Source organism: Sus scrofa, chromosome 7 (genome assembly GCF_054392235.1).
Source record: "Sus scrofa isolate SSC_HxYL_T2T_F1_AM1 chromosome 7, Sscrofa_HxYL_maternal_Yorkshire_Landrace_v2.0, whole genome shotgun sequence".
NCBI lineage: Eukaryota > Metazoa > Chordata > Mammalia > Artiodactyla > Suidae > Sus > Sus scrofa.
In genome coordinates, this window is record NC_139389.1 from 87,151,340 (window position 1) to 87,175,393 (window position 24,054).

The 24,054-nt window shown below is 37.5% G+C and overlaps 1 long non-coding RNA gene and 2 other non-coding genes across 7 annotated transcripts; all 3 read left to right on the forward strand.

Annotated features, from left to right (window-relative positions):
* The first annotated feature begins 1,361 nt into the window (after positions 1-1,361).
* On the forward strand, positions 1,362-22,953 carry LOC100515615 (E3 ubiquitin-protein ligase CCNB1IP1). Of its 5 annotated transcripts, XR_014810903.1 has the most exons (9): positions 1,362-1,397; positions 4,753-4,900; positions 8,656-8,725; positions 8,858-8,986; positions 9,764-9,954; positions 11,482-11,897; positions 17,250-17,582; positions 18,795-19,128; positions 22,036-22,953. It is a non-coding gene; the product is annotated as an E3 ubiquitin-protein ligase CCNB1IP1 (long non-coding RNA). The 5 variants fall into 5 exon arrangements; XR_014810905.1 differs by lacking the exons at positions 17,250-17,582; positions 18,795-19,128; positions 22,036-22,953 and having other exon boundaries at positions 1,375-1,494; positions 11,482-11,698; XR_014810904.1 differs by lacking the exons at positions 8,858-8,986; positions 17,250-17,582; positions 18,795-19,128; positions 22,036-22,953 and having other exon boundaries at positions 11,482-11,698.
* LOC146401720 (small nucleolar RNA SNORD126) lies at positions 8,902-8,982 on the forward strand. Its single transcript, XR_014811524.1, has one exon. It is a non-coding gene; the product is annotated as a small nucleolar RNA SNORD126 (small nucleolar RNA).
* LOC146401721 (small nucleolar RNA SNORA79) lies at positions 10,967-11,115 on the forward strand. The gene has a single exon (XR_014811737.1). It is a non-coding gene; the product is annotated as a small nucleolar RNA SNORA79 (small nucleolar RNA).
* Positions 22,954-24,054: the final 1,101 nt, after the last annotated feature.

Genomic DNA, 24,054 nt, shown 5'->3' on the forward strand with positions numbered 1-24,054 from the left:
GGCTAATAGAAAAATAACACGTAAGAATAAATTTTATCTTTTAAAAAGAGCTTCAAAGAAATAGAAAAAGATTTTTTAGAAAAGATACAATTTAAAATAACATAAAAGCATATCAAGTACTTGGGAATAAATCTGACAAAATGTAAGTACTTGCTCAACAAAATGTTTGCTGTATTGGATTGGTTGATCTGTTTCTGAAGATAAATCAAAGCTTGTTGCATCTGACTTAATTATGGCACAAATAAGCTAGACGGGCCTAAAAGGCATTACTTTGGAAATAGGAAGATGTATAAAAATGGAAATTTATTAAAAATATCTAATATTTACTAGAGCTTTCTTTGTGTACTAGACACTGAACTAAGTGCTGTACATGCACAACCTCATTTAATCTTTATATTGATAATAACTAGAAATTATTTAGTGTTTACTATGCAGTAAGCTTTACATTTATTATTTAATTCTCACAGCAACCCTACAGGGTACGTATTATCCTTATCTCCATTTTGTAGTTCAGGAAATTGAACTTTAGAAAATTTCAATAATTTATTCTAGATCGCACAGTGTATTAGTTTGCTAAGGCTGCCATAACTAAGAACTACAGACTAGGTTACTCAAACAATAGAAGTTTGTTTTCTCAAAATTCCGGGGGTTGGAAGTCCAAGATTAAGGTGTTGGCAGTACTGGTTTCTCCTAAGGCCTCTCTCTTTAGATTGCAGATGACATACTAGGGGTCTAATTGGAGCTGTAGCCGCCGGCCTACGCCAGAGCCACAGCAACGCAGGATCCGAGCCATGTCTGCGACCTACACCACAGCTCAGGGCAACTCCGGATCGTTAACCCACTGAGCAAGGGTAGGGATCAAAACCGCCACCTCATGGCTCCTAGTTGGATTCGTTAACCACTGCGCCACGACGGGAACATTTTTTTTTTCTTGCAGTATCTTTCTTACTAAGCCTGTTAACTTGACTATTACCCTGATGATAAATTCTAACTTGAGTAGATCTAGACTGTTTATGATGATACCTCACATAAATGAACCTTACATAAATGAACCATGTCGAGGTCATAAAGGATAGGTAATTATCCTAAAGGAATGAAAATTGTTTGCAGTAAGTCCATCTAAACAAGAATATATGTAAATAGCTTGGATTAGCCTGTCTTTGCTTGTGCTAAGTGTATTAACTCAAAAGGAAACTCGGTTTAAAAAGTTCAACCTAAAAACAGTGCAAGTGGCATCACCCGTCCTTAAAGAGACCTGGAGAAGGAGGGGATTACATCATTTCAGCACCATTTAAGGTAAATGAGGAGGGAATCATCATCAGCCAATCGGGCTCAAAGGCCATTTCCCAATGTCACTTCCTGTCTCTCTACTTTCTCTCCATTTTGGTGGTGGGCTGGTGAGTGTGCACGTAATTTTGCTCCCTAATTGTTTGAATTTTTCTTTGACTTGAGCTGTTGTATCCTGTCGGCGGGCCTTTAAGTCTGCATCAGAGTGTAAGTTACAGGGTGATTAATTTTGGCCGTGTGGAGATTGGGGGAAAGCAATAAAATGATCTTCCTGGTTGTTTCCACGTGGGTCTCTGCAGTTCTGGGTCTGCCTGCCTTCTCCGAGACAGAGTGACCTAAAAACTGTAGACTCTGCTTCATTTACAGAGTGCTCCTGGAAAACACCTGGATTCATTTTGCTTGGGAGAAAAGACACTTATTATCTCTATGCCAGTGGATTCTTGGTTTTTTGTTTTTGTTTTTTTTTTGGAAAAGGACAGATTTATTACTTGTAGCAAGTAAGGAGAATGCCACAGATATTTCTCAAAGCAATGTCTCAATGCTGTTTTGACTTCTGTCTCCCTGAGTGAGTGCGTATCTCTTGGGAGGAGGAGTTTTAATTCTGCATCTGCAGGGCCCAGGTACTTACTGGGTTTGTGGGGGCTGCAATGGTTGTCTTTGTCGTGATCTTTGCTCAGAGTAGTTTGACTTTCTTAGTGGGACTAGGTTGCAGACTCGCAAGTGAGATGATTTTAATGAGCTCTAAGAGGAGATCCCAGTTTTAAAGTTAGCATTGTGGTGATGGTGCCTTAAAAAGCTTAAGATATATTTAGAAAGAGGAGGGGCCTTAGCTTAGTTCAGGCCTAAATCAAATTACAACGCCACTGGTTTCTCCTCCAGTGACCTTGGGTGAGTCAGTGAACCATTCTGAGGCTCAGCTTTTGAAGATTAAAGTATGAAGTCCAGGCACTAGTCGATATATAATAAATGTTAAATACTTTCTAGAAGTAAGCAATGATTTTATTCTGGATATTATTTTCCTCGTAAAAAGTTTTAGTGACATTGAGTGATGATATACACTAGTTTGAATATAATATATTGTGGTCCTTATAGGTAAAAGTGTGAGAAAGACAAAATAATGCATGGAAAATGGGAATAGCCAGTAGTAGACCCTTCATAATCCTTACAATAATTATCAAGTTTTACTGTTAAAATTAATGTTATTGAATAGTAATATATTAACATTATTCAAAGTTCAAAAGGGGTTATAGACTTTGTATAATGAAGTTTCTTAAGCCTGATTCCTCTCTCCAATAAGTGTTAACAATTTCTTGTGTATTTTTCCTGATATTTTATGCATCTATAAGCAAATATGTGTATTTACCCCTCCTCTCTTCTATGCCTACTCTACCATGTATCTTATTTTTCCCACTTAGATTTTCAAATGAGTAAATATAGAGTGTCCACATTCTTTAAAATGGTTACATAACAATCTGTATGCACATGCTATAGTTTACTTAACCTTTATTGTTGGACATTTAGGTGGTTTACAGTCTTGTTATTTCCTGCAAAATGAAAAACCTAGTGATGCATAAGTCATTTGTCACATGTGACATTTCAGTGGGGTTTTTGATATGTTATTTTTCATAAGGACTCTCAATATACTGTACTTGCTGTTATTTTGTGGACATAGTGATGGCTAGAAACCAACACCCTAAATATCTTGATTGATCAATAAAGGGTTTTCTATTAAAAGTAAAACCATGCTGATGGCTTTTATGTGAATATATATATCTTTGCCCACTTCAGTTAGGTAAGGGATGGTTTATTTTCCTATGAACCCGTTTTGTGGGGAGGGGATCTTTTTAGGGCTACACCAGAGGCATATGGAGGTTCCCAGGCTAGGTGTAGAACTGGAGCTGTAACCTCCGCCTACACCACACCCACAGCAACATGGGATCTGAGATATGTCTGTGACCCACACCACAGCCCATGGCAATGCCGGATCCTTAACCCAATGATGGAGGCCAGGGATCGAACCTCATGGATGCTAGTAGAGTTCCTTATCGCTGAGCCATGAGAGGAACTCCTGAACACATTTAATGTGAAGGAATGGCAGCATGAACCGGAAACCACGTGTTCTTCATATTCTCAAGGGCAGAAGGGGCAAGTCTGCCATGTTTACTTAACAAAATGTGTGCTGGACATATTTTTGAAATAATGGTGTTGACTGAATAAACTCATATTTTAGCATTAAAGTTAGGGAAAATGGAAATGTTTTGGGGCTGTAAACATGCAAAATAAAAGAGGAGGAAATTCCTCCAAAGCTATTTATTTTAAAAGCATTTGAAGGCCCAGATCATATTTTGTAAAATATCTAGTTTTCCAGTTAGGAGATTTCGCTGATTGGGAAATAAATTAGTTTTAAATGGAAGTATGCTTTTATTGTTAAAGAGTAACTTTATATCGAATATGCTGGAGTCTTCATTCTTAAGTAGAGAATGATGGGAAGGGGGCAGTGGACTTTTTTTCCTTAAAAGTTAACAGAATCTTGAATCTTTTGGAAGGGGCTTTATGATTGACTTTCCTGGCTTCAGGATTATTGTGAAAGTATGAAATTTTAGGTAGACTATTTACATTACTATTCATTAGCTGGTTGACCTTGGACACTTAATGATGCAAACAACATGCTAAACATTTAATTACATGCCAGCTGTTGTGCAAAGTATTTTATATTTATTTTATGTCATTTAATCTTCACAACGGTTCTAAGAGGTAGATGGTATTTGTCCTCATTTTACAAAAACGGAATCTTCAACTTAGAGAAATTGCATAACTTGCCCCCAGATCACAGCAAATAGCTGGGGGAGTTAAGATTCAAGTCCAGTTCTGTCTAACTTCAAAATCCATTATCTTAACCACTAAGCTAAGTTGTCTACCATTTATTTAGTTTCTAGACCTTGCTTGCGTACCTACAAGATGAAAATGACATAGTGCTTGTGAAATGAGGTAGTATATAGACAGTGCTTTATAAATTCTAAGATAGGCAAAGTATTATGAGATAGATGAAATATGAAGTTAACAAAATAAAAGCTTTTATTGTCTTTTGCATGCTGATTTCAAATTATTCCTTTTCTGCTGTTTTGACCCAAAGCCCTCAGGTACTATATTTTTATTTTGCTCCACTAGCAATGAGTTTGGGATGGGGTGAAATGGTGGTCTCTTGGGATGAGCTGTATGATTAGTCAATATTTCTGATCTCACCACTTTCATTTCATGTGTACTCTGAGCAGATTCCTTCTGTACTGAGAGGTTAAAACAATTGAAATCGGCTAAAATAACTGACAGTGAGCAGAAAACAAAACTTGGTAATCTATTCTGATAGTAGTTCCTTATAGAGCTGTCTCTAAAAGAGGACTGTGCCAAGCAACCAATTTAGCATTTATATCTATGCAACGTTTATGTATTGTTTTCTTTTCGCTTCAGGTTGAAGATGGAATCCACTGAGGAAGGAAGGCCTAGGTCTTTGGCACTGTGTGTCAGCCCAGAAGCTGGGAAAGACCCCTAAAAATCAAGAGGGCTTGGATTTGGACATTCTCAATAGGAATGGTTAAAGGCTAATGGGACCAGAAAGGCAAGTACTTAAACTTTGACCAAGATATGCCTTAAATTATTCTGTTTCACATGTACATATGTGTTTTCTATCTAAAAAAGATAGGAGGTTCTTTGAGTTGCCATTGTATTCCATATTGTGGGATACACAGTAGACAATGAGTAAATTGGAATGGAACTGAGTAAAAGGGAGTGATAATAGAATCTTGAAGTGGAAGCATCAGCTGATTTAGTATTTTCAGTTTGTGGTTTGTATCAGGCCTTTATGAAGCACCTGTTCACATATAAAATGTACATTTTGGCCATGAGACTCCAGTCCTTTGAAGAACTTATGGCTACAAGGAACAAAATGTTTGAGTCATTGATTGTTTATAGGCTATTTACACAATGTTTACTTTAGTTCCTTAAATAACTCAGTAAATATGCAGTGGCCTTTATGTGGTAGAGTGACTGGAAGCATGACTAGAATCCTGTAGGGAGCATCGCACATTGGGAAAGGCATCATATATATGTATATATTTGTCTTTTTAGGGCTGCACCTGTGGCATGTGGAGGTTTCCAGGCTAGGGGTCAAATCAGAGCTGTAACTGCCAGGCTACTGCACAGCCACAGAAATGCCAAATCCTTGACAGTGAGCAAGGCCAAGGATTGAACCCTAGTCCTAGTCCTCATGGGTGCTAGTCAGGTTTGTTAACCCCTGAGCCACACCATAGGAACTCCATGGTATCATATATTAATAGGATTTATGTGCTAGGCTTTGTGCTGCACAGCAAGGACACAAAGACCAGGCCCTTTGCAGTCTGGGTTTTGTTTGTGAGATGAGACAGATAGAGAATTTATACTTTTCAATCTGTAATTATTTTCCCATAAGAAGTACTTGGACATGGAGTTTTGAGGTATACTGTGTTAAAATACTCACAATAGAAATGGTGAAATCTCACAGCCTTGCTTCCTATGTTACATTAGTTAATCTCACATGTTGCTGATCTCCAAAACATTTTGCATAATTAAAGTGTTACTCAAGTATAGGACAAGAAAGAGTAAAATAACACTTTGATTATATCTCCAAGGTACTTAAACCACCTGTTTCTTTCTGACCTACTGAGCCAGGATGCCATTTTTACTATGTTCTAAAGCAGACCATCTCTTACAGCTCTGCTTATTTCATGTAAGAACTGGCATAGTGAAGTGAAAATACAGAGTTTTGACAAAGTTGGGTTGAAATCATAGGTCTTAATAGCTAGGTGGCCTTAAGAAATTTTACCTCTCTGAACCTCAAATTTTGAAATATGGGGTAGTTGTAAAGTTACAGTAAGACGATTTCAGTAGTTCTTGACAGATTGTAGGAATTTTTAAGAATGATAGCTACTACTTCCTGTCAGCTTATTTTAGTCATACCCACCCTTCAGGCAGTGGTATCCAAGAGAACTTTCTGTGATAATGGAAATGCTCTATATTTGTACTATTTGGTTTGGTAGTCGTCAGCCACATGAGGCAATTGAGCAATTAAAATGTGGCTGAGGAATTTAATTTTAAATTTAGGCTGTAGGTGGTGTTACCTATTGGGCAGTGCAATTTTTTACTCCCCCCCCTCCCTTTTTAGGACTGCACCTGTGGCATATGGAAGTTCCCAGGCTAGGGGTTGAATCAGAACTGCAGCCTGCTGGCCTATGCTATTGTTACAGCAATGCCAGATCTGACCACATCTGCAACCTACACCATAGCTCACAGCAACACTAGATCCTTAATCCTCTAAGCAAGGCCAGGGATCGAACCTGGATCCTCATGGATACTAGTTGGGTTTTTAACCTGCTGAGCCACAATGGGAACTCCCAGTTTTTCTTTTTGAGATATAATTGATGGATAACATTATATTCGTTTCAGTGTACAACATAACTATTTAGTACTTACATATACTGTGAAGCGATTACCAAAATAAGTCTAGTTAGGATGCATCACCACACCTTGGTACAAATTAAGTACAATTTTAAGGCTTATTCAAGACCTATATTTTTCCTTCATGAAGCCTTCTTTGACCAATGGTTCTTTTTAACATTAGTTGGCTCTCTCTACCACTTATTTGAGACATGGACATTAATTTACATGACTCTTGTCTTTGATTGTATTTAAAGTTACGGATTTTTAAATTTCCCCATTGCTGCATGGAAAGGAACATGACAGGAGTTGCCTCGTGACTCAGTGATTAAAGACCCAGCATTGTCACTGCTGTGGCTCTGGTTACAAACTGGCATGGATTCCATCCCTGACCCAGAGAACTTCTGCATGCCATAGGCGTGTCATTTCCCCCACCCCCACTGTAGGAGAAAATGTCCCTATAAAAAGGTAGAAAGGAGAGATCCCAGCCATGATGACTAAGCAAAGTCCAGCCAACTGCCCCTAACCACCCCTGCCCCACGCATCTGCTTCTGTAAGCTTGCTTCCACATCTGCTACCTTGCCTGACCTCACTCTGGTCCGACCAGCCAAGCATGGACCCCGGAAGAGGTAGCCCATAAAAGCCTTGTGAAACCCTTCTTGGGGGCTCAGACTCCAGAGAGCAATCTCCTCTGAGCCCGCCCATGTGATAAACCTGAGTTCTCCAACTCTCCCAAGTGCTCGCTCGGTTTCTTGCCAGGTAAAAGAGCTGAAACACTGTAGCCACAGGGCTGTCACTAGAGCCGATAGCCTTCGGCACAGGGCTGCTGGGAAGCTGCGGTTAATACCACCACATAAAAAGGAAGAGGATAAAATACAGTTGTAGTTAATAAGCTTTAAATGATCATTAAATGTAATAGAAAAAAGTGTTCTAGTTAGTAATTAGGTAGAGAATAGGGAATAGTATGAAGGTTGCCTGCAGTGATGAACTTTGTATCTACTGTTTCACTTGAAAGTTCAGATCACATTCAAACGCTGCAAGAAGAAATTAAAGGCTTTTTTTAAAAAATATGTATACTGCCATCTTGTGGCCATTTGGGCTCCAAATGATGCTAATTCAATTTTGCTGTGTCAAAGGAAGGTTTTCTTCAGTTTATTGTGATAAAATTTTATCAAAAGTAGAGATTAAATACAGTTGAAATAGGCTCAAATGAAACTGAAACATACTTTTTTAAAAAAAAGCTGATTTAAATTACCTTCTCATTTATCTGAATCTTATGTGTTCTTATCTCCTTCCTTCCCCTCTTTTTTTTTTTTAAAGGATTCTGTGGGAGTTCCCTGGTGGCTTAGTGGTTAAGGACTTGGCATTGTCCCTGCTGTGGGTTGAGTTTGAACTTCCACATGCCATTGTGTGCCCCCCCCAAAAAGGATTTTGTGATTTTAATGATTGTAGTTAGGAGTGTTTTCTGCAACCACATACATACCTTGTGAACTGGATGTAACCCATGCCATTTATGCTTTATCTTGAATTTGTTCCCATGGCTGCCAAGCTGTGGTTGCAGCCAGCACATGGCGCTTTCCTTTTGCATACCCATTCTCTTGTTAGATTGTTGACTTTTATAACTTTTCTGAGGTTGGTTGTACTGGTACCGTTTTACCCAAACTTCTAAATTTATACAAAAAGCAGAGTTTATACAGAAGTCCCTCCCTAGTCTGATACTGAGTTGGGCATTTGATGATAAAATGGGTCAATTTATATGACTGAATGAAGATGCAAATAAAGAATGAATAGTTTTCTTTGAGGTTAGTTTTCCTTGAGGCTACAGGAGTAGGCTGATGTGTATTCAAGTTTTGTAGTCATAACCTTTGTATATTTTTTATTTACTAATTGTTTATTTTTCAGAGATGATGCCAGATAGTTGATAGTTTAACTTGATTCCTACATAGGCGCTGGATTCCACCTGCTATCTGAAGTGAGTATAAAAGAAAACTTCATTTGGATTTCTAATCACCTTGCAAGTTTGGGGGCTCAATTTTCTTAGTGGCTGAAATTTGGTAGTTGAAGAAGCCTTAGTTCTAACATTAAGAGAATTTCCTTTATTTAGGGATGATGCTCTGGTGGTTTGTCCTTCACCAGTCAGTCATTTGCAGTTTGCCAGAGTGAAAGAAAGGCCTGTTAAGTCCATATTTTGGCTGATCACCCTGATTCAACATATGCTCTATGCAGACTGAAGGTAGGGCAAACACCTGGAATTGAATTCTGCTTTTTGGAATTCTTACTGTGATGTAGCCCATGATCTCAGATAACTCTTAAATCTTTGAACTATGAATTTACTACCATAGCACTTTGTTGTGCTTTGCTGTTTTGTGATATGTCCTTGAGACAGACAGAACTTGGGTCAAGAATCCTTGGTCTGAAAAATCAAACACAGAGTTCTCATCCTGGCTCAGCAGAAACAAATCCGACTGGGAACCATGAAGTTGCGGGTTTGATCCCTGGCCTCGCTCAGTGGGTTAAGGATCTGGCGTTGCTGTGAGCTGTGGTGTAGGCCGGCAACTATAGTTCTGATTAGACCCCAGCCTGGGAACCTCCATATGCTGATGGTGCGGTCCTAAAAAGACAAAATGAAAATTCAAACACCACAAAAAAAGCACTGATGGCTGGTATGATTCTGTCAACCACTTGTCAGTTTTTAACTAATCACTATTTTATTAATCTCTATATAAAAGTAAGAGAACTGCAGAGTTGGTTAAATCAATTTAAAATCAAGATCATATACTCCAACACTATATAGTCACTTAAGTTATGCAAGTTCATCTTTCTTGAAGTGGAAGAATATTCATGATGCATTAAGTTAAAAACAAGTTACAGAGCAATATGTGTAATCCTTTTTCTGCTTAAACCTTTTTAATTTGGGGGGGTACTAAATTACTTTATTTAAAGGAATGGTAATTAAGGAAAGAACTTAGGTAGAGGTTAATTTTTTGGCTTTTGTCTATATCTTTTGCAGAAATGGAATTTCAAGAGACTGAAGCTAGATCAGAGTCTGACTTCTTTCCTAGCCTGGAACACTTGGGTGCTCTAAGTCCTGGATATATAGTGGTTTTTCTGTTATGATAAGGCTTATGTTGAAATTGAGAAGCTCTGACATACGTATGAATCTGAAAACTCAGCTTGGTGACTTCATGGCTAGCCACTAAGGTGCTAACAAGTTTTATTTTTTATTTTATTTTAAAAGTTTTATTGAAGTATAATTGTTTTACAATGTTGTGATAATTTCTGCTGTACAACAAAGTGATTCAGTTATTACAAATTTTATTTGAAAAATCAACTAAGGATGTTAAGAGATAGCATAGCATAGTTAGTTATACATGGGTCTAGAGTCAGACTGGGTTCAAATTCATTCTCTGTCATTTAAGCAGCTATGTTATCTAGGCAAGTTTCTTAACATCTTAATGTCTTAGTGTCTATTTCTTAGAAGATGATAATAGTACATGACTCAAAGGAATAATACTTGACTTGGGAGATTAAATCAGAAAACAAATGTGTGGGGCTTAGAACATTGTTAGCATATAGTAAATGCTCAATAGATATGTAGCTCTTTTATCATTAGAGTCCATGTATATATTTATCTTAGGCTTTGTAAGGACCTGGAGGTTTCTGCATAATAGGATATCAGGAATTCTTTGTTTTTATTGCTTATGTGCATCTTACTGCCAACAAGTCTATCCCCTATTATCTTTATCCCTAGCACATAAAGACTAATTTAGTTCTAGACCTAGGCAAAATATGGTAATAAGGGCTATAGTGGGAGTTTCTGTCATGGCTCAGTGGTTAACAAACCCGACTAGTATCCATGAGGATGCGGGTTTGATCTCTGGCCTCATTCAGTGGGTTAAGGATCCGGCATTGCCGTGAGCTGTGGTGTAGGTCACAGACACACCTCGAATGTGGCATAGGTGGGAGGCTCTATTTCCCTAGCCTGGGGACTTCAATATGCCACGGGTGCGGCAAAAAAAGACTATAGTGTATACTGTATATAATGGTTCCAGTAACATTTTCTTATTTATCATCTACTTACTCTTTTTGTCTATCTAGGTGGACCAGTTGGGTCTTATTGGTTCTTCTGACTGACTTTAAAATTTAGATGTAGTGATTAAAGTTTCTTAAAACATTTATTAAAAGGTTTATTTGAATAATTGGAGATAATCTTTGATGGCTGTTCCTCTCACTGCTTGAAGCCTTAGGTAGTGGGATTTTAGTCCATCATATATCTAAACTGACTTATCTTCACTCAGGGCACCACGGGGATGGGTTGGCTGTCCCCATTAATGCCTCTGAATTTTGCGGAGTCAAACAATTGCAAAGCAGGTGGTGATTCCAGATTGAGAAAATATACTTGTGATTTGGGAAAAAAACCTCACTAGTTTTAAAACATGAGTGTGTGTGTGTGTGTGTGTGTGTGTGTGTTTGTATATATATATATATATATATATATATATATATATATATATATATAAAATGCATAGAGAACCCTTTAATTGCGATAGTATTTGAATAGCACTGATCTATAGCTATAAAAGAGCTCTAGTAAATTGATTCCAGCAGTTACTAAAACATATATTCTGAAGTCATTCATGCTTAAATTTTAACTAGTTTACTCAGGTTTCTATTGAGTATTTGTTTACACATTTCAGAGTGGTATTGAAATTATCTTTTTCTTTGCAGATTAAGGGTAAATGATTCTTCAGATTAAAGATGGACACTGACTTCTCACCAGAAATGGTTTATAGAATCAACTTGCAAAATTGTAAAGAGGCAGCAAAAGAAAGAGTGAAATATTTTCTTACCCCACGAAAGCAGGATAACTTGCTTATCCCCAAACACTGGCCCAGAATAGATACTCAAAAAATAAAAATAAAAAATTGAAGTTAATTGAAATTTCCATAGTTGTTTTGTTTTCATGTTTTGTTTTTAATCCCTGGAAAACGGCAGCCATTTTAATGGCATTTCTGCAAGAAATTTACATGGAATAACTGGGATTTAAATTTTGATTCTGATAAATAAACTATCTGGATACCAATAGCTGATTATGATGCTGATCCTTTAAGAGGCAATGGCAGCTGGTTGCCAAAGCGAATTGTGTGAGTAATAGATACATAAAGGCTTATTTATGTTTAATAGGAAATCTTTTATGACGAAGATTTTATTTATAGCCTTATTGGATATTTTTCATTGATTTAAATTGTATTTACCACTCAGGTATGATTAAAATGTCATTTTTAGGAGTTCCTGGTGGCTCAGAGGGTTGGAGACTTGGCATTGTTACTGCTATGGCTTGGGTTGCTACTGTGTCACAGGTTCGATCCCAGGCCTGGGAACTTCCGCATGCCCTGGCCATGGCCAAAAGTAAAAGAAAAAGATTTTTTTTTTCCGCTGTATTTTTAATGTTGAAATAGACTCAATTGTTTTGGTTAAATTATACTTCATGGATTTTTTTTGCCTTATATACTTTATTTACATCCATTAAGCTATATTTAACATGCAAGGGGTACAAAATAAACATCCAATTATTGGAAGTTTGGTATACTTCACTATTTTGGAATGAGTTTTAATACTTGTGCTTATGTGAGAATCACACAAATGTTATACAACTATAATAACTACTGTTAAGACTATTAACCATGTTCTTTAGATTACTATTTTAAAATATAGGTATCAAATTAGAGTAGATGATGTCAACTAGATCATCCAGAGTCATCTAGAAATTAAGAGTGTCAGATTCAAAGATAATGGGAAAGATTACCTCCGGAGATCTTAGAGGATTGTGGTACATAAATACTCATAATATTGGCTAATAGGTACTCATAATAGCTAAACAAGATCAAAATCAAACTTCATGGTTAAAAATACCATTTCTGAAGGGTGAAAATAACCTGCAATTAAAGTGATAATTGTAAGCACAAATTGTGCCTTCAGTTTATGTTAGGGAGAATGGATTAAAGATATATAAATGGGAGTTCACATTGCGGGGCAGTGGAAACAAATCTGACCAGTATCCATGAGAATGTGGGTTTGGTCCTTGGCTGGCTCAGAGGGTTGGGCGTTGCCATGAGCTGTGGTATAGGTCACAGATGTTCAGATCTGGCGTTGCTGTTTGCTGTGGCTGTGGTGTAGGCCAGCAGCTGCAACTCCGATTCAACCCCTAGCCTGGGAAACTGCACACCACAGGTGTGGCCCTAAAAAAAAAAAGAAGACGATGAATACATAAATAAGTAAATAAAACATTGAGGAATTCCCTAATGGCTCAGCAGATTAAGGATCTGGTGTTGTCACTGCTGTGGCACAGGTTTGATCCTTAACATGGCAACTTGTGCTTGCCATGAGTGAGGCCAAAACAAAAACCAACTATGTTCCTGAGGTTGGAGTAGTGGTATCTCTGCTAGTGGCAGTGAAATTTATATTATTACTGTGGAGAGTGGTTTGGCAACATCCAGTTTATTTGAAGATGCTTATACTCAGTCTCGGCATTATATTTTATAGGGATTCTTGACATGTATACTCAAGGAGACATGTACAGAAAGTTCATTGCAGTAATATTTTTAATTGTAAAAGCCTGGAACTAATGTCCATTAGAAGAATGAATAAATTGTGGTATATTTGTAGTATTTGGCTATTACAATGAATTAATACGAAGCATGTATATTAGATTTACATCTCAAAAACAATGAATTAAAAAAATGGCCAACTGATCTGTGTTGTGTGAAAAGATTTAGTAGTTTTAGAACATGCAAAACAAAGGTTGATGTATACACATATACTAAAAGTGTAAAAACATGCATGAGAATGATAAACACCAAAATCTGGCTTATTTACCCTCAGAGAGCTAGGAGGAAAATGTATTGAGGTGTAAACAGGGGAGGCGCCAGTTGTACCTGTAACTATTTTTTTCCCCTTTTTTTTTTTTTTTTTTTTTTTTTTTTTTTTTTTGCTTTTTAGTGCTGCACCTGAGGCACATGGAGGTTCCCAGACTAGAGGGTCTAATAGGAGCTACAGCTGCTGGCCTATGCCACAGTCACGCAGGATCCAAGCCTTGTCTGCCACCTATACCACAGCTCACTGCAAAGCCAGACCCTTAATCCACTGAACAAGGCCAGGGTTCAAACCTGCAACCTCATGGTTACTAGTCTGATTCATTTCTGCTGTGCCACCATGGGAACTCCTGTATCTGTAACTTTTTACCTCACTGAAAAATATCAAATGTGAGAAAGGTGTGGGTTTTTTAAAGCTGAGTGATGGTCATTCATATTTTTGATAGATGATACTTAATAATAAAAGCCAATATTTACAAAAACTCTTTTTGGTAGATGGGTCTCTGTATTCCAGCCTTGATTGATTTCAGTGGTCTCATTCCCAGGAGCTACTTTAGAAATGGGTCCATTGAAAGGTCAGTCTATGCCATGAGAAAAGAGGACATATGCCACCAAGAAACAGTTTAGGTCAGGCTACTGGGATATTAAGACTTTGTGGTTCCTCTCCTTTTTCCTATCTGGCAAAACATGCCCTCCTTATCCTGCCACTCCCCTCCCCTCCTGTGTGTGTGTGTATCATAAAGTTGGGTACTGGTTGAATTTGAGTGCTTTATATTTTATAATGAAATGAGACTGAACTTTTACAGTACTTTAAGTAGTATTTCTACATTTGGCAGAAATACCAAATGTAAAACCAGAAGATGCACAAAAGTCTAAGATAGCCAAAATATGTTCAGGGTTACGTGGTTAACACATGAACCCCTAATTTTCCTCAAACCTATTTTGTACCACTAAAATTGAGTTACTATTCTAAACTCTCAGAGATATTTTAGGAAAGTTTATACAATGGCCAAGATGACCCTAATTACTGTGAACCAGTTCCAAATAGACAAAAAGCTAGTAGAAAGTAGTTTAATTAGAATACATTTTTTTTTTTTGGTTTAGAATAGGTTTTTGTTTGAAAGAGAAAGGGTTAGTATATAGATTCATGACCCATAAAGGGATTTCCATGGCTTAGTATCCATTGTGTTGTTGATTTATCAGATTGTTTCTGTTACTAATTCATACTGATGTCACATCACCTGGAAAGGTGGATGTAAAAGACAGCATTAAGATTTGCCTCCTGAGGTCCCCTCAAGCTCTCCTCAGATTAATTTCTAATATGAATTCTAATAGACTCATATAGATTGAGCAGAAAGGCATACAATAAGCACAGAACAGAAAAGAAAATGACAGGCAACAGTATTAGGATAAAATTGATACAAACATTTTAACAACAAGCAGGTCCAGGAAAACACACAGGCAGATGAAATGACCTCAAAAAAGCTGTGACACCCAATCCTATTGCTTCGTTCTGAGAGCTGTAATGAATGTTCATAGTGCAGATGCTAAATCAAGAAAAGTTTTTTAAATGTATAGGATGTGTAAAAGCTGGAAAGATGTCTATTTCAAGATGGATAGAAAAGTAAAACGTCAGGAGTTCCTACTGTAGCAGTGGGTTAAATCCTACCTCAGTGGCTCAGGTTGCTGTCGGTTGAGTTTTGGGTCCCCATCCTACCCAGTGGGTTGGAAGATCTGGCCGTTGTCACATCTGCCCGTGGGTCACAGCTTTGGCTCTGATTCTATCTGTGGTCCAGGAATTTACATATGCGGGTGCGGCCATAAAATTTAATAAATAAAATGGCAGAATCTACCTCAACATGGAGGTCTTAGGTGTCCAATTATAGGTATCAGAATTTATGGAAATGTTTCCTGAAACACTTCGGGAGGCTGTGCTGCCCAGAGGTACTCCCCCAGTTTTCCCAGGGCAAACACCTGCGTGTGCTCAGAGGCTGTTAGTTTCTCAACCGTCCCCACTCTGCTTTGACCTCAAATGTTAGGTCCACGACAGCTAGGATATCACTCCTGTGCCAACTGAGGGCTGAAAAAGGCACAAAATGACACTATTTGAGGGGCTCCCAGGTGAGAAGCTTAGATCAAGCTCAGATTCGCGCCCTGAAATGCGCGTGCCAGGTGGGTGCGCGATCCATAGCCCGGGTGCCACAGCCCGTGGGTCCCAGAATCCTGAGAGGCGGGAACCCGGGAGCTCTTACCCAGCAGGCTCCAGGGCGACTCCGCGCATGCGCTCTCAGACGTACTAGCGACGCCGGCGGCGAATCCTCACGAGTTGAGGCAACTGCGTTTTCCCGCGCTTTTTCTGGACGCCTCAGGTTAGGTATTTCATTTGTATTTTTATTGTTATTGTTTTCTCTTCTGAGCGCAGAAAGCAGGTTGTGAATTTGAAGTTTCCGTGAGTCTAAATCTCAAAACTTGGTCTGTGGTGTCTTGGACAGCTCACTAAATTGACTCTTCCCTCACCTTGCGGAATATTTAGAATGAGTTGCACCTCGCTCTGCCGGAGAGGGTCTCAGTTCCTAACTCTTCCCAACTCTTATGCCTCACCTCTGCACAGTACCCTGCTGGAGGTAAAATAGATCTTGAAGCTCGCTGCCAAGTGCCATAGACCCGTGGAGTCTCACTCAGCAGGGACATTTGTCAGAGCGTCCTTGTCTGCCCCTATGACCAGGGCAACATTCTTGACAGAATTTATCTATTTACAAAGTGAATATTTTCCTTTGGTGTGTGTAATTGGTGTGTCACTATTAGTTTATACAACATTTGACTTATTTTGGCATATTCAGAATATTGCTGCCTGGTTTGGATTAGTAAAGCTCCAGTGAGTGTGGACATGATATTGAAAAAAATAACTTAAATGTGTTTACATAGTTTTACAAATGTTTGAATAGAAGCAGAGCATTGACTAGTATTTATATTAATAGGTGAATTATTTAAGTGATAAAATCTGCTTTTATATAGATATTCAGGCTTCATAATGGTCAATTACTTGGATGAATTAGATTAGTTTCCATTTAATACTATCAGGTTACTTCTATTTTTTAGTCAAGGAAACACAGGTAAAGAATCTGAGGAATCAGCATATATGAAAACCTAGAAATGTAACTTAAAATACTTTGCATTGAAGAATGGCTCGTATCAGTGACTGGACTTTTATATATGCCAAGTGTGAGAAGTGATACTAAAATATTCTAGCAAACTATGAATAGGTAATAAATTTGGATTTTTGTTGTTAGATAATGGCAAAAAGCACTAATTTATTTATTTGTTTGTATTTTGTAAGTGTTCCTAAACCTTTTTTTCCATGAATATACTGTTTTTGACTTGTAAGATTTGAAACCACCTGTGTATCTAATTTTTTCCTTAAAATTTTTTATGGCCTTTGTAGTAGTTTGCACAAATAAGGAACACAATGTTGTTGAGTGACTGAAGTCAATATGGTATATTGATTATAATAAATACAAAAGCATAATAACAGGTACATTATTTTACCATAATAAAATAGATACATGCTTTATTTATTTATTTAATTTAACTGCAATTTGACTTTGTCATTTTTCCCTTATTTAGGAGTCTTTTCAGCATCTGGAGACCTCATTGACTGTTATGTCTTTGTGTGAAGACATGCTGCTTTGTAATTATCGCAAGTGTCGCATCAAACTCTCAGGCTATGCATGGGTCACTGCCTGCTCTCACATATTCTGCGATCAGCATGGCAGTGGTGAGTTTAGCCGTTCACCAGCTATCTGCCCTGCTTGCAACAGTACTCTTTCTGGGAAGCTAGATATTGTCCGCACAGAACTCAGTCCATCAGAGGAGTATAAAGCCATGGTATTGGCAGGACTTCGACCAGAGATTGTGTTGGACATTAGCTCCCGAGCACTGGCATTCTGGACGTATCAGGTTAGTGCCTAGGCTAGTTTCTCTGAAGAGTATGATTTGAGGCATGTGTGAAAGCATCTGATGCTTTTCCTTCACTGTGTTTATTTTTTATGAACGAATGGAAAACTTTTTTTTTTTGTCTTTTCTTTTTAGGGCCTTACTGTGGCATCTGGAAGTTCCCAGGCTAGTGGTCAAATCAGAGCTACAGCTGCTGGCCTATGCCATAGCCACAGCAACACAGGATCTGAGCTGTGTCTGCAACCTGCACCACAATTCATGGCAAGACTGGATCCTTAACCCACTGAGCAAGGCCAGGAATTCAATCTGCATTTTCATGGATACTAGCTGGATTCATTTCTGCCCATGCCACAATGGGAACTCCCTCCCATGTTATCTTAAAATAATTTTGTAGTTTTGGTGTTTTACATTTAGGTGTGTAATCAATTTTGAGTTAATTTTTTGAAGGCTGTAAAGTCTATGTTTAGATTCATTGTGACCTCAGTATTTTGCTGGTTGTTACCCAGAGGCTCCCTTAGTTAAATGCCTTGTTGGCCTTTCCAACTTGGTCTGTTGCTTCCACAAATCCAGCAAGAGAAAGAGTGGGCTAGTAAGATAGACTCTATATTGTTATGTAAAGTACTCATGAAGTGATGTCTTTTCATTTTTTCCTGTATTCTAGTCACAGGTCCTATCCACACTCAGGGGGAAGACAGAAGTACCAGGAGGCAGGGATAATTGGGAGCTATCTTATAATCTGTTCTTCATGCTATAGATCACTTGAAATATAGTATTATCTCTCTGAGAAAACTTTAGGCTACATGTCACTTGTTAAGGTTAGACAAATACTCACTTTTTTGATTGTTTAAAGGTTATTTTATCAAATATATTCTGTTCAAGTTTTCATATGTTAAGTTAGATATATACTCACTTTTTTTTTTGTTGGTTTGAGAGTATTCCTTCAGGCTTTTTTCTATGCATTTAGTGACATAACATATTATTTTCTATAATGGCCATCCTCTTGTACAATATTATTGTATATTATTTTCTATAGTATACATCCTCTTGTATTATTTTCTATAATGACCATCCTAATTGCTTCTAATCTGGTTCTAAACTTTAACGTAATAACGTGCCAGTATGTGTGTCTTTCTTTTCTTTCTGTGTTTGTATAAAGTTAAAATATAAATTTTACATTTATTACCTTAATAATCTTTCTTTTCTCTTTTGGGACAGGTACACCAGGAGCGTCTCTATCAAGAATACAATTTCAGCAAGGCTGAGGGGCATCTGAAACAGATGGAGAAGATATATACTCAGCAAATACAGAGCAAAGATGTAGAATTGACCTCTATGAAAGGGGAGGTCACCTCCATGAAGAAAGTGCTAGAAGAATACAAGAAAAAGTTCAGTGACATCTCCGAGAAACTTATGGAGCGAAATCGCCAGTATCAAAAGCTCCAAGGCCTCTATGATAGCCTTAGGCTACGAAATATCACTATTGCTAACCAAGATGGTACCCTTGAACCATCCATGATTGCACAGTCTGGTGTTTTTGGCTTCCCTTTAGGTAAGAAAGGCCATACAATATCTAATATCTCTTCTTTCAATGAGTGATTTTTTATACTCTGCATAGTTCCAAGTGGTTAGTGGAGACTCCAGAAGACCTCGAGTGGTAGGAGGCTCTAGGTTCTTCATTGTGTCCCAATCTGCACATAATTACTTTAATCTATTTTATTTGCTTACATTTAAGTTACGTCTTCAATTTCAATGGAGAGTAAATCTCTCCAGAATTGAACTTTGCACATTGCCACTTTAAATGAAAAGCTATTTAGTTGCAGTAATATGACAATATTAGCTGCCATCTATTGAGTTTTTACTAAGTTCTAGGCACTGTTATAGTTTTTCATATAGTTGTGTTATTTTCAAAACTTTAGGAGATGTAGGTATTACTATCATCATCCCTAATTTATATATGAGAAAACAGAAGCACAGAAAGTTTAAGTAAATTGGTCAAGGTCACAGAACTATCTTTAGAGCCCACACTCTTAACTATATGCTATCTGAGAAGGTCATGTTTTCATTTCTTTCCCATGGGAGTACTGATTGAAGAGTTCTTAAGTTATTGTCCATTGTTTGGTTTGTTTGTTCTTTTGTTTGTTCATTCATACATTCATCAAATATTTATCAAATATGTTTCATATGCCAGACTGCTAGGCATAATCCTAGGCAATGAGGATGTAAAGATTATCCAGATAGGATTCCTTCCCTCTGGAAATGTATAGTCTAGGATGATATTAGCTTTTTTGCTTGTTAGATGCCTTGTTAGAGGCAATGAATCAATGTCTCTTCCCGAGTTCTCCCTTTCATACTACTCCTTTTTTTTTTTTTTCTTTTTAGGGCTGCACCCACAGCATATGGAAGTTCCCGGCTAGGGGCCGAATTGGACCTGCAGCTGCTGGCCTACACTACACCCACAGCAATGCCAGATCTGAGCTGCGTCTGCAACCTACACCACAGCTCACAGCAACACCAGATCCTTAACCTACTGATCAGGGCCAGGGATCAAACCCACATCCTCATGGGCACTAATTGGGTTCGTTACTGCTGAGCCACAATGGGAACTCCTATACTACTTAAAAAAATTATTATTATGGTTAATTTACAATGTTCTGTCAATTTCTGCTGTACAGCAAAGTGACCCAGTCATATATATATGTGTATATATGTATGTGTGTATATATATATATATATATATTTTATTCACATTATTCTCCATCATGTTCTATCACAAGTGACCAGATACAGTTCCCTGTGCTGTACAGCAGGATCACATTGCTTATCCCTATATGACTCTTGATGTAACGGAATACATTAGGTTTTTTTTTGTTTGTTTGTTTTTGTGTTTTTTTTTTGTTTTTTGTTTTTTTTTGGTCTTTTTTTGTCTTTTTGCCATTTCTTGGGCTGCTCCTGTGGCATATGGAGGTTCCCAGGCTGGGGGTCTAATCAGGGATGTAGCTGCTAGCCTACGCTAAAGCCACAGCAACTCAGGATCTGAGCCATGTCTGCAACCTACACCACAGCTCATGGCAACGCCAGATCGTTAAACCACTGAGCAAGGGCAGGGATCAAACCTGCAACCTCATGGTTCCTAGTCGGATTCGTTAACCACTGCGCCACGACAGGAACTCCCTACATTAGGTTTTTAATGGGCTATTAATAAATAGTTTTTAGCACACAAACAAAGTAAAGCTCTTGTGCTGGATTTTCCTAGATACTCATTAAAAAATTTTTTTTTATTGGTTGAGAAAAATGATTTAGTGAGGGAGGAGATGATGTCATAGAAAAAGCATGAGTAATGAGATGACGAATATCAGATATGAGACTGAAACAAAAACAAGTTTCTGCTTAACTTTCAGTTAATCATATAATTTAGTCAATCATAGTGTTACTGTCTATGGGCATTGTAGGTGTTCTTATTTTTTCCTTGTCACTATCCACATTTATTTCAGTTTCTTTCATTTTCACCAGTTCTTTCTTGTTCCTCTTTTTGTGTATAATTACCTTTTTACTTTTACTTCTTGCTACCATTATTGGCTTGAAGCAGATACAGTTAGCATTCTCCTTTGGTTACCCGTTCCCTATAAAGCCTGTAGAAACCAAGAGAGCATTCAATGGAAGTTGTTAAATGCTTATTTAGTCAGATCTATTGTCTAATTTTTCTTAAGGCTATTCTAATTGATCTTGGGTCCTGAATATGTGCCATATTTTCATAGTTGTCATATATTTTCTAGAGTGTTTATGGAAATCTTAAATTTTTTTTCTTTGAATTATTTGGGACGAAAGTTTACACACACACATGAATATACATGATATTCCTTTGACATAGATTAAATAGATAACAAATTAATAAAATTGTGATACTATAAATTATAGTTCTACTAAAATATTTCATTGTGTCAAACTACTTTTGGTGATGAGGTAATGCCTATCAATGGAAACTGCACACAGAAGAAGGTAGTGTATATATACTGTGGTCAGGGATGGGACTGTCATAGTCCTTGTCTTTGTCCAACATTAGGTTTAAGTTTAATGGAGTTCCCGTCATGGCTCAGTGGTTAACAAATCCTACTAGGAACCATGAGGTTGCAGGTTCGATCCCTGGCCTTGCTCAGTGGGTTACGGATCTGGCGTTGCCATGAGCTGTGGTGGAGGTCGCAGACACGGCTCAGATCTGGTGTTGCTGTGGCTGTGGCATAGGCTGGTGGCTACAGCTCCTATTAAACTCCTAGCTTGGGAACCTCCATATGCTGCTGGTGCGGCCCTAGAAATGACAAAAAAAAAAAAAAAAAAAAAAAGTTTTATCCATCTCCTCAGAGTTGAGTTCTGCTAAATATATATTGAATGACTTTGTCTTTTTGTTCCAGAACATCTGTAAGCAAGTGGATGCCTCAGTTCTTCCCTTTTTTTCTCCTAGGGAACAACTCCAAGTTTCCTTTGGACAGTACACCAATTCGAAATCGGGGTGGTGGAGATGGAGATTTTCAGTTCAAACCATTTTTTGTGAGTTCTCCCACAGCACCTGAACCCAGCAACAGCTTTTTTAATTTTCCCTCCCCAAGTCATGAATTAGAGCAGCAGCAAGTCTCTAGCAGGGCCTTTAAAGTAAAAAGAATTTAGCTCACTTTATAGAATGTTCCTTCAGCAGTTTTATTTAGCAAATAATCTTTATTTCAGATAGGAGGCACCAACCTCCCTGTGCTTGCTATTGAGTCTTCAAAGTTGTCCTCCCGTTTTCAATTTACAAGAAACTCAGTGGCAGTGGAGGGAGAGTCTCATTTCTTTTTCTGTTTCTATTTAAGGCATGAGCATTTTATTTATCTCAATTTTATTGTCACCTTCTATTTCACTGGTAGTAAAAAGCTTACAATATTATTGGGTGTTTTGTAGATCACCATTTGTTTCTGTCTGGGTTATTTTTGACTGAACCATGTGTTTAAGCATGTGTATATAAGCACCTATGTTATATGTATACATGTCACTTTGGGTTGTGGTATTTATACATATATGTGTGTGTATATATATATATATATTCCTTCACATTGATATTTTGCTGTATTTGACAGTATGTTTATGTGAAGATTTTGGTTTCAGGAAATGGTGAGTGATCCTGTATCTTGTTATTTGAGTGTGTACATTTATTTGTGTATGTTTAATGTGTTTGCCCTTGTATTAGCTTGTTTGGAGAAGTGCTCATGTCACTGAATGAGGGTACAATTTGATGCATGTATGTTTAGTTTCTATTTCTATTTAAAAATAATTTACATTGATAAAGTTATTTTGTAAAGTTGATTTTTTTGGCCTTTATTTTAAAATAAAATTACTTCTTTCTTTACCCTTTTGCCCTGGGTCTGCTTATTTAGGAATGTATTTCTACTGTGAAAAACTTACCAATATGTACATTTTTTTATTTTTTAAATTATAGTTGGTTTACAATGTTGTGCCAATTACTAATATATTATTTATCTCTAGAGATTATATTAATTAAAATACTTTAAAGATTTATTACTTGTTTTTCTTTATTAAATAGTGATCATTTCTGACTACTATCACAGAAGACTTATTTAAACTGTTGAGCTATGAGAGAAATTTGAAGGACACTTTCAGTAACTTTACATCCTATTAGAGGCAAGATTTGAAAACATACTGGTTGCGGAGGCAGAACATCCAAGTTTTAGTTATCTTTTTTTCCATATATTAGTTGTGGATGTTTGAGTTTAAACTTTCTGGGCTTTTGTTTCTGCATCTGTAGAATGAGGGATTGAATTTTAAAAAATTGCCCTGACGGACATACAATTTTTGAAGTCATGAGCCCTGGCTGTGTCCCCCTTTGCCTGGCAAAGGAATAAAGCTATTCTTTTCCCCTTAAAAAAAAAAATTACCCTAAATGCCAAATTCCATTGTTTTTTAGGTAATAAAGTCAAACTAAAATCATTTGAGGATATTTTATATTTAGTCATTGCAGAAAAGCAAGTGGATATTTTTGCTTTATATAATTTACTAGCAAGCAAGTAATATTTTCTTTAGGAGTATGGAATATAAAATCTCTTTAAAAATATTTTTTACTGTATCCCAAAGTTAAAATGGTGTCTGAGAAAAAGGATGAAAAATCTTGACTTAAAAGTTTAAAAGGGGATACCTGTGGTGGCTCAGCGGGTTACAAACCCAACTAGTATCCGTGAGGATGCAAGTTCAATCCCTGGCCTTACTCAGTGGGTTAAGGATCCGGCATTGCCATGAGCTGTGGTATAGGTTGCAGATGAGGCTCGGATCTGGAGCTGCTGTGGCAGTGACTGTGGAGTAGGCTGGCTGCTACAGCTCTGATTAGAGCCCTAGCCTGGGAACTTCCAAATACTGCAGGTGCAGCCCTAAAAAAAGCAAATAAAACAAAACAAAGCAAAACAGTTCTCCCTATTTCATTGATAATTATACAGAT